We start from the raw sequence: 12498 nt of genomic DNA on the forward strand, positions 1-12498 counted from the left end.
AATGGAATGGAATGGAATGGAATGGAACGGAACGGAACGGAATGGAATGGAATGGAACGGAATGGAACGGAATGGAACGGAATGGAATGGAATGGAATGGAACGGAATTCAATGGAATGGAATGGAATGGAATGGAATTCAATGGAATCGAATGGAATGGAATGGAGTGGAATGGAATTCAATGGAATGGAATGGAATGGAATGGAATGGAATTAAATGGAATGGAATTCAATGGAATTCAATGGAATGGAATGGAATGGAATGGAATGGAATGGAATGGAATGGAGTGGAATGGAATTCAATGGAATCGAATGGAATGGAATGGAATGGAATTAAATGGAATGGAATTCAATGGAATTCAATGGAATGGAATGGAATGAAATGGAATGGAATGGAATGGAATGGAATTCAATGGAATGGAATGGAATGGAATGGAATGGAATGGAATAGAGTGGAATCAACCCGAGTAGAACGTAACGGAATGCAACGGAATGGAACGGAACAGAACGGAACGGAACGGAACGGAATGGAATGGAATGGAACGGAATTCAATGGAATGGAATGGAATGGAATGGAATGGAAAGGAATGGAATGGAATGAAATATAATTCCATGGAATGGAATGGAATGGAATGGAATGGAATGGAAAGGAATGGAATGGAATGGAATGGAATTTAATGGAATGGAATGGAATGGAATGGAATGGAATGGAATGGAATGGAATTCATTGGAATGGAATGGAATGGAATTCAATGGAATCAACCCGAGTAGAACGGAACGGAACGGAACGGAACGGAACGAAACGGGACGGAATGGAATGATCAACCGGAGTGGAATGGAATGGAATAGAATGGAATGGAATGGAATAGAATGGAATCAACCCGAGTAGAACGGAACGGAACGGAACGGAACGGAACGGAATGGAATGAACCTGAGGAGAAAGGAACGGAAAGGAACGGAACGGAGCAGAGCGGAGCCTAACGAAGTGGAATGGAATGGAATGGAATGGAATGGAATTCAATAGAATAGAATGGAATGCAATGGAATGGAATGGAATTGAATGGAATCGAATGAGATCGAATGGAATCGAATGGAATCGAATGGAATGGAATGGAATGGAATAGAATGGAATCAACCCGAGTAGAGCGGAACGGAACTGAACGGAACGGAACGGAACGGAATGGAATTCAATGGAATGGAATTCAATGAAATTCAATGGAATGGAATGGAATGGAGTGGAGTGGAGTGGAGTGGAGTGGAGTAGAGTGGTGTGGAGTGGAGTGGAATGGAATGGAGTGGAATGGAATGGAATGGAATGGAATGAAATGGAATGGAATTCCATGGAATGGAATGGAATGGAATGGAATGGAATGGAATTCCATGGAATGGAATGGAATGGAATGGAAAGGAATGGAATGGAATGGAATGGAATTCAATGGAATCGAATGGAATGGAATGGAATGGAATTAAATGGAATGGAATTCAATAGAATAGAATGGAATGCAATGGAATGGAATGGAATCGAATGGAATCGAATGGAATCGATTGGAATCGAATGGAATGGAATGGAATAGAATGGAATAGAATGGAATCAACCCGAGTAGAACGGAATGGAATGGAATGGAATGGAATGGAATGGAATGGAATGGAATGGAATGGAATGGAATGGAATGGAATTCAATGGAATCGAATGGAATGGAATGGAGTGGAATGGAATTCAATGGAATCGAATGGAATGGAATGGAATGGAATTAAATGGAATGGAATTCAATGGAATGGAATGGAATGGAATGGAATGGAATGGCATCAACCCGAGTAGAACGGAACGGAACGGAACGGAACGGAACGAAACGGAACGGAATGGAATGATCAAGCCGAGTGGAATGGAATGGAATGGAATGGAATGGAATGGAATAGAATGGAATCAACCCGAGTAGAACGGAACGGAACGGAACGGAACGGAACGGAATGGAATGAACCCGAGGAGAAAGGAACGGAAAGGAACGGAACGGAGCGGAGCGGAGCCTAGCGGAGCGGAATGGAATGGAATGGAATTCAATAGAATAGAATGGAATGGAATGGAATGCAATGGAATGGAATGGAATGGAATCGAATGAGATCGAATGGAATCGAATGGAATCGAATGGAATGGAATGGAATAGAATGGAATCAACCCGAGTAGAGCGGAACGGAACGGAACGGAACGGAACGGAATGGAATAGAATAGAATGGAATCAACTCGAGTAGAACGGAATGGAATGGAATGGAACGGAATGGAACAGAATGGAATGGAACGGAACGGAACGGAAAGGAATGCAATGGAATGAACCCGAGTAGAACGGATTGGAATGGAATGGAATGGAATCCAATGGAATCGAATGGAATGGAAGGGAATAGAATGGAATCAACCCGAGTAGAATGGAATGGAATGCAATGGAATGGAATGGAATGGAATGGAATGGAATGGAACGGAACGGAACGGAATGGAACGGAACGGAACGGAATGGAACGGAATTCAATGGAATGGAACGGAATTCAATGGAATGGAACGGAATAGAACGGAATGGAACGGAATGGAACGGAATGGAACGGAAAGGAATGGAATGGAATGGAATGGAATGGAATGGAATTCAATGGAATCGAATGGAATGGAATGGAGTGGAATGGAATTCAATGGAATCGAATGGAATGGAATGGAATGGAATTAAATGGAATGGAATTCAATGGAATGGAATGGAATGGAATGGAATGGAATGGCATCAACCCGAGTAGAACGGAACGGAACGGAACGGAACGGAACGAAACGGAACGGAATGGAATGATCAAGCCGAGTGGAATGGAATGGAATGGAATGGAATGGAATGGAATAGAATGGAATCAACCCGAGTAGAACGGAACGGAACGGAACGGAACGGAACGGAATGGAATGAACCCGAGGAGAAAGGAACGGAAAGGAACGGAACGGAGCGGAGCGGAGCCTAGCGGAGCGGAATGGAATGGAATGGAATTCAATAGAATAGAATGGAATGGAATGGAATGCAATGGAATGGAATGGAATGGAATCGAATGAGATCGAATGGAATCGAATGGAATCGAATGGAATGGAATGGAATAGAATGGAATCAACCCGAGTAGAGCGGAACGGAACGGAACGGAACGGAACGGAATGGAATAGAATAGAATGGAATCAACTCGAGTAGAACGGAATGGAATGGAATGGAACGGAATGGAACAGAATGGAATGGAACGGAACGGAACGGAAAGGAATGCAATGGAATGAACCCGAGTAGAACGGATTGGAATGGAATGGAATGGAATCCAATGGAATCGAATGGAATGGAAGGGAATAGAATGGAATCAACCCGAGTAGAATGGAATGGAATGCAATGGAATGGAATGGAATGGAATGGAATGGAATGGAACGGAACGGAACGGAATGGAACGGAACGGAACGGAATGGAACGGAATTCAATGGAATGGAACGGAATTCAATGGAATGGAACGGAATAGAACGGAATGGAACGGAATGGAACGGAATGGAACGGAAAGGAATGGAATGGAATGGAATTCAATGGAATGGAATGGAATGGAATGGAATGGAATTAAATGGAATGGAATTCAATGGAATTCAATGGAATGGAATGGAATGGAATGGAATAGAATGGAATGGAATGGAGTGGAATGGAATTCAATGGAATCGAATGGAATGGAATGGAATGGAATTAAATGGAATGGAATTCAATGGAATGGAATGGAATGGAATGGAATGCAATGGAATGCAATGGAATGGAATTCAATGGAATTCAATGGAATGGAATGGAATGGAATCGAATGGAATCGAATGGAATCGAATGGAATAGAATGGAATGGAATGGAATAGAGTGGAATCAACCCGAGTAGAACGGAACAGAATGCAACGGAACGGAACGGAACAGAACGGAACGGAACGGAACGGAATGGAATGGAATGGAACGGAATTCAATGGAATGGAATGGAATGAAATGGAATTCCATGGAATGGAATGGAATGGAATGGAAAGGAATGGAGTGGAATGGAATGGAATGGAATTCAATGGAATGGAATGGAATGGAATGGAATGGAATGGAATGGAATGGAATGGCATTCAATGGAATGGAATGGAATGGAATTCAAAGGAATTCAATGGAATGGAATGGAATGGAATGGAATGGAGTGGAATGGAATGGAATGGAATGGAATGGAGTGGAATGGAATTCAATGGAATCGAATGGAATGGAATGGAATGGAATGGAATTAAATGGAATGGAATTCAATGGAATTCAATGGAATGGAATGGAATGGAATGGAATGGAATGGAATGGAATGGAATGGAATGGAATGGAATTCAATGGAATGGAATGGAATGGAATCGAATGGAATAGAATGGAATCGAATGGAATAGAATGGAATGGAATGGAATAGAGTGGAATCAACCTGAGTAGAACGGAACGGAATGCAACGGAACGGAACGGAACAGAACGGAATGGAACGGAACGGAATGGAATGGAATGGAACGGAATTCAATGGAATGGAATGGAATGGAATGGAATTCAATGGAATGGAATGGAATGGAATGGAATTCAAAGGAATCGAATGGAATGGAATGGAATGGAATGGAATTCAATGGAATCGAATGGAATGGAATGGAATGGAATTAAATGGAATGGAATTCAATGGAATGGAATGGAATGGAATGGAATGGAATGGAATGGAATGGAATTGAATGGAATGGAATGGAATCGAATGGAATCGAATGGAATCGAATGGAATCGAATTGAATCGAATGGAATGGAATGGAATAGAATGGAATCAACCCAAGTAGAACGGAAGGGAACGGAACGGAACGGAACGGAACGGAATGGAAGGGAATAGAGTGGAATCAACCCGATTAGAACGGAATGGAATGGAATGGAATGGAATGGAACGGAATGGAACAGAATGGAATGGAACGGAACGGAACGGAAAGGAATGGAATGGAATGAACCCGAGTAGAATGGAATGGAATGGAATGGAATGGAATGGAATGGAATGGATTCGAATGGAATGGAATGGAATACAATGGAATCAACCCGAGTAGAATGGAATGGAATGGAATGGAATGGAATGGAACGGAACGGAACGGAATGCAACGGAACGGAACGGAATGGAACGGAATTCAAAGGAATGGAACGGAATTCAATGGAATGGAACGGAATGGAACGGAATGGAACGGAATGGAATGGAATGGAATGGAACGGAATTCAATGGAATGGAATGGAATGGAATGGAATGGAATTAAATGGAATGGAATTCAATGGAATGGAATGGAATGGAATGGAATTCAAAGGAATGGAATGGAATGGAATGGAATGGAATGGAATTCAATGGAATCGAATGGAATGGAATGGAATGGAATTAAATGGAATGGAATTCAATGGAATGGAATGGAATGGAATGGAATGGAATGGAATTGAATGGAATGGAATGGAATCGAATGGAATCGAATGGAATCAAATTGAATCGAATGGAATGGAATGGAATAGAATGGAAACAACCCAAGTAGAACGGAAGGGAACGGAACGGAACGGAACGGAACGGAATGGAAGGGAATAGAGTGGAATCAACCCGATTAGAACGGAATGGAATGGAATGGAATGGAATGGAATGGAATGGAATAGAATGGAATCGAATGGAATCGAATGGAATCGAATGGGATCTAATGGAATGGAATGGAATGGAATGGAATGGAATAGAACGGAATTCTATGGAATGGAATGGAATGGAATTCAATTGAATGGAATGGAATGGAATGGAATGGAATGGAATGGAATGGAATTCAATGGAAAGGAATTCAATAGAATTCAATGGAATGGAATGGAATGGAATGGAATGGAATGGAATGGAATGGAATGGCATGGAATTCAATGGAATTGAATGGAATGGAATGGAATGGAATCGAATGGAATGGAATGGAAACGAATGGAATCGAATGGAATCGAATGGAATCGAATGGAATGGAATGGAATAGAATGGAATCAACCCAAGTGGAACGGAACTTAACGGAACGGAACGGAACGGAACGGAACGGAATGGAGTGGAACGGAACGGAACGGAAAGGAGTGGAATGGAATGAACCCGAGTAGAATGGAATGGAATGGAATGGAATGGATTCGAATGGAATGGAATGGAATACAATGGAATCAACCCGAGTAGAATGGAATGGAATGGAATGGAATGGAATGGAATGGAATGGAACGGAACGGAATGGAATGGAACGGAATGGAACGGAATGGAACGGAATGGAACGGAATGGAATGGAATGGAATGGAACGGAATTCAATGGAATGGAATGGAATGGAATGGAATTCAATGGAATCGAATGGAATGGAATGGAGTGGAATGGAATTCCATGGAATGGAATGGAATGGAATGGAATGGAATTAAATGGAATGGAATTCAATGGAATTCAATGGAATGGAATGGAATGGAATGGAATGGAATGGAATGGAATGGAGTGGAATGGAATTCAATGGAATCGAATGGAATGGAATGGAATGGAATTAAATGGAATGGAATTCAATGGAATTCAATGGAATGGAATGGAATGAAATGGAATGGAATGGAATGGAATGGAATGGAATGGAATGGAATGGAATGGAATTCAATGGAATGGAATGGAATGGAATCGAATGGAATCGAATGGAATAGAATGGAATGGAATGGAATCGAATGGAATCGAATGGAATGGAAGGGAATAGAATGGAATCAACCCGAGTAGAACGGAATGGAATGGAATGGAATGGAATGGGATGGAATGGAATGGAATGGAATGGAATGGAATGGAATGGAATTCAATGGAATGGAATGGAATGGAATGGAATGGAATGGAATGGAATGGAATGGAATGGAATTCAATGGAATGGAATGGAACGGAATGGAATTCAATGGAATGGAATGGAATGGAATGGAATGGAATTCAATGGAATGGAATGGAATGGAATGGAAAGAATGGAATGGAATGGAATGGAATGTACCAAAGTAGAACGGAAAGGAATGGAATGGAATGGAATGGAATGGAACGGAAGGTACCCGAGTAGAACGGAATGGAATGGAATGGAATGTATTGGAGTGGAATGGAATGGAATGGAATGGAATGTAACCGAGTAGAACGGAATGGAATGTAATTGAATGGAATGTAACCGAGTTGAACGGAACGGAATGGAATGGAATGGAATGGAATGGAATGGAATGGAATGGAATGGAATGGAATTGAGTGCAATGCAATGCAATGGAATGCAATGGAATGGAAAGGAATGGAATGGAATGGAATGGAATCTACCCGAGTAGAACGGAATGGAATGGAATTGAACGGAATGTAACCGAGTAGAACGGAACGGAATGGAATGGAATGGAATGGAATGCAATGGAATGGAATGGAATGGAATGGAATGGAATGGAATGGACACCAGTAGAATGGAATGGAATGGAATGGAATGGAATGGAATGGAATGGAATGGAATGGAATGGAATGAAATGGAATGGAATCTACCCGAGTAGAACGGAATGGAACGGATTGGAATGGAATGGAATGGACAGGAGCAGAACGGAATGGAATGCAATGGAATGGAATGGAATGTACCCGAGCAGAACGGAATGGAATGAAATGGAAATGGAAAGGGAATGGAAATGGAACGGGAATGGAAATGGAACGGGAACGGAAATGGAACGGGAATGGAAATGGAACGGGAACGGAAACGGAACGAGAACGGAAATGGAACGGCAACGGAAACGGAACGGGAACGGAAATGGAACGGGAATGGTAACGGAACGGGAATGGAAATGGAACGGGAATGGAAAAGGAACGGGAATGGAAATGGATCGGGAATGGAAATGGAACGGGAATGGTAATGGAACTGGAATGGAAATGGAACGGGAATGGAAAAGAAACGGGAATGGAAATGGAACGGGAATGGAAATGGAATGGGAATGGAAATGGAATGGAATGGAATGGAATGGAATGGAATGTACCGGAGTGGAGTGGAGTGGAGTGGAGTGGAGTAGAGTGCACTGGAACGGAATGGAATGGAATGGAATGGAATGGAACGGAACGGAATGTACCCGAGAAGCACGGAATGGAATGGAATGGAATGGAATGGAATGGAATGGAATGGAATGTACCGGAGTGGAGTGGAGTGGAATGGAGTGGAGTGGAGTGGAGTGGAGTGGAATGGAATGGAATGGAATGGAATGGAATGGAATGGAATGCAATGGAATGCAATGAAATGGAAAGGAATGGAATGGAATGGAATGGAATGGAATGGAATGGACAACAGTAGAATGGAATGGAATGGAATGGAATGGAATGGAATGGAATGGAATGGAATGGAATGGAATTCAATGGAATGGAATGGAATGGAATGGAATTCAATGGAATGGAATGGAATGGAATGGAATTCCATGGAATGGAATGGAATGGAATGGAATTCTATGGAATGGAATGGAGTGGAATCGAATGGAATCGAATGGAATCGAATGGAATGGAATGGAATAGAATGGAATCAACCCGAGTAGAACGGAACGGAACGCAACGGAACGGAACGGAACTGAATGGGACGGAACGGAACGGAATGGAATGGAATGGAACGTAATTCCATGGAATGGAATGGAATGGAATGGAATGGAATGGAATTCAATGGAATGGAACGGAATGGATTGGAATGGAATGGAATAGAATGGAATCAACCCGAGTAGAACGGAACGGAACACAACGGAACGGAACGGAACGCAACGGAACGGAACGGAACGGAACGGAACGGAATGGAATGGAATGGAAAGGAATTAAGTGGAATGGAATGGAATGGAATGGAATGGAATGGAATGGAATTCAATGGAATGGAATGGAGTGGAATGGAATGGAATCGAATGGAATTGAATGGAATCGAATGGAATCAAATGGGATCGAATGGAATGGAATGGAATAGAATGGAATCAACCCGAGTAGAACGGAATGGAATGGAATGGAATGGAATGGGATGGAATGGAATGGAATGGAATGGAATGGAATGGAATTCAATGGAATGGAATGGAATGGAATGGAATGGAATGGAATGGAATGGAATGGAATGGAATGGAATTCAATGGAATGGAATGGAACGGAATGGAATTCAATGGAATGGAATGGAATGGAATGGAATGGAATGGAATGGAATGGAATGGAATTCCATGGAATGGAAAGGAATGGAATGGAATTCCATGGAATGGAATGGAATGGAATGGAATTCAATGGAATGTAATGGAATGGAATCGAATGGAATGGAATGGAATGGAATGGAATGGAATGGAATGGAATAGAATGGAATCAACCTGAGTAGAACGGAATGGAATGCAATGGAATAGAATGGAATGGAATGGAATGGAATGGAATGTACCAAAGTAGAACGGAATGGAATGGAATGGAATGGAATGGAATGGAATGGAATGGAATGGAATGGAATGGAATGGAATGGAATGTACACGAGTAGAACGGAATGGAATGGAATGGAATGGATTGGAATGGAATGGAATGGAATGGAATGGAATGTAACCGAGTAGAACGGAGTGGAATGTAATTGAATGGAATGTAACCGAGTTGAACGGAACGGAATGGAATGGATTGGAATGGAATGGAATGGAATGGAATGGAATGGAATGGAATGGAACTGAGTGCAATGCAATGCAATGGAATGCAATGGAATGGAAAGGAATGGAATGGAATGGAATGGAATCTACCCGAGTAGAACGGAATGGAATGGAATTGAATGGAAAGTAACCGAGTAGAACGGAACGGAATGGAATGGAATGGAATGGAATGCAATGGAATGGAATGGAATGGAATGGAATGGAATGGAATGGAATGGAATGGAATGGACACCAGTTGAATGGAATGGAATGGAATGGAATGGAATGGAATGGAATGGAATGGAATGTACCAAAGTAGAACGGAATGGAATGGAATGGAATGGAATGGAATGGAATGGAATGGAATGGAATGGAATGGAATGGAATGGAATGGAATGGAATGTACCCGAGTAGAACGGAATGGAATGGAATGGAATGGATTGGAATGGAATGGAATGGAATGGAATGGAATGTAACCGAGTAGAACGGAATGGAATGTAATTGAATGGAATGTAACCGAGCTGAACGGAACGGAATGGAATGGAATGGAATGGAATGGAATGGAATGGAATTGAGTGCAATGCAATGCAATGGAATGCAATGGAATGGAAAGGAATGGAATGGAATGGAATGGAATCTACCCGAGTAGAACGGAATGGAATGGAATTGAATGGAATGTAACCGAGTAGAACGGAACGGAATGGAATGGAATGGAATGGAATGCAATGGAATGGAATGGAATGGAATGGAATGGAATGGAATGGAATGGACACCAGTAGAATGGAATGGAATGGAATGGAATGGAATGGAATGGAATGGAATGGAATCTACCCGAGTAGAACGGAATGGAACGGAATGGAATGGAATGGAATGGACAGGAGCAGAACGGAATGGAATGCAATGGAATGGAATGGAATGTACCCGAGCAGAACGGAATGGAATGAAATGGAAATGGAAAGGGAATGGAAATGGAACGGGAATGGAAATGGAACGGGAACGGAAATGGAACGGGAATGGAAATGGAACGGGAACGGAAACGGAACGAGAACGGAAATGGAACGGGAACGGAAACGGAACGGGAACGGAAATGGAACGGGAATGGTAACGGAACGGGAATGGAAATGGAACGGGAATGGAAAAGGAACGGGAATGGAAATGGATCGGGAATGGAAATGGAACGGGAATGGTAATGGAACTGGAATGGAAATGGAACGGGAATGGAAAAGAAACGGGAATGGAAATGGAACGGGAATGGAAATGGAATGGGAATGGAAATGGAATGGAATGGAATGGAATGGAATGGAATGTACCGGAGTGGAGTGGAGTGGAGTGGAGTGGAGTAGAGTGCACTGGAACGGAATGGAATGGAATGGAATGGAATGGAACGGAACGGAATGTACCCGAGAAGCACGGAATGGAATGGAATGGAATGGAATGGAATGGAATGGAATGGAATGTACCGGAGTGGAGTGGAGTGGAATGGAGTGGAGTGGAGTGGAGTGGAGTGGAATGGAATGGAATGGAATGGAATGGAATGGAATGGAATGGAATGCAATGGAATGGAAAGGAATGGAATGGAATGGAATGGAATGGAATGGAATGGAATGGACAACAGTAGAATGGAATGGAATGGAATGGAATGGAATGGAATGGAATGGAATTCAATGGAATGGAATGGAATGGAATGGAATTCAATGGAATTCAATGGAATGGAATGGAATTCCATGGAATGGAATGGAATGGAATGGAATTCTATGGAATGGAATGGAGTGGAATCGAATGGAATCGAATGGAATCGAATGGAATGGAATGGAATAGAATGGAATCAACCCGAGTAGAACGGAACGGAACGCAACGGAACGGAACGGAACTGAACGGGACGGAACGGAACGGAATGGAATGGAATGGAACGTAATTCCATGGAATGGAATGGAATGGAATGGAATGGAATGGAATGTAATGGAATGGAATGGAATTCAATGGAATGGAACGGAATGGATTGGAATGGAATGGAATAGAATGGAATCAACCCGAGTAGAACGGAACGGAACACAACGGAACGGAACGGAACGCAACGGAACGGAACGGAACGGAACGGAACGGAATGGAATGGAATGGAAAGGAATTCAGTGGAATGGAATGGAATGGAATGGAATTCTATGGAATGGAATGGAATGGAATGGAATGGAATTCCATGGAATGGAATGGAATGGAATGGAATGGAATGGAATGGAATTCAATGGAATGGAATGGAGTGGAATGGAATGGAATCGAATGGAATTGAATGGAATCGAATGGAATCAAATGGGATCGAATGGAATGGAATGGAATAGAATGGAATCAACCCGAGTAGAACGGAATGGAATGGAATGGAATGGAATGGAATGGGATGGAATGGAATGGAATGGAATGGAATGGAATGGAATTCAATGGAATGGAATGGAATGGAATGGAATGGAATGGAATGGAATGGAATGGAATTCAATGGAATGGAATGGAACGGAATGGAATTCAATGGAATGGAATGGAATGGAATGGAATGGAATGGAATTCCATGGAATGGAATGGAATGGAATGGAATTCCATGGAATGGAATGGAATGGAATGGAATTCAATGGAATGGAATGGAATGGAATCGTATGGAATGGAATGGAATGGAATGGAATGGAATGGAATGGAATAGAATGGAATCAACCTGAGTAGAACGGAATGGAATGCAATGGAATAGAATGGAATGGAATGGAATGGAATGGAATGTACCAAAGTAGAACGGAATGGAATGGAATGGAATGGAATGGAATGGAATGGAATGGAATGGAATGGAATGTACACGAGTAGAACGGAA

The sequence above is a fragment of the Gorilla gorilla genome, chromosome 14, assembly GCF_029281585.2.
Source record: "Gorilla gorilla gorilla isolate KB3781 chromosome 14, NHGRI_mGorGor1-v2.1_pri, whole genome shotgun sequence".
Classification (NCBI taxonomy): domain Eukaryota; kingdom Metazoa; phylum Chordata; class Mammalia; order Primates; family Hominidae; genus Gorilla; species Gorilla gorilla.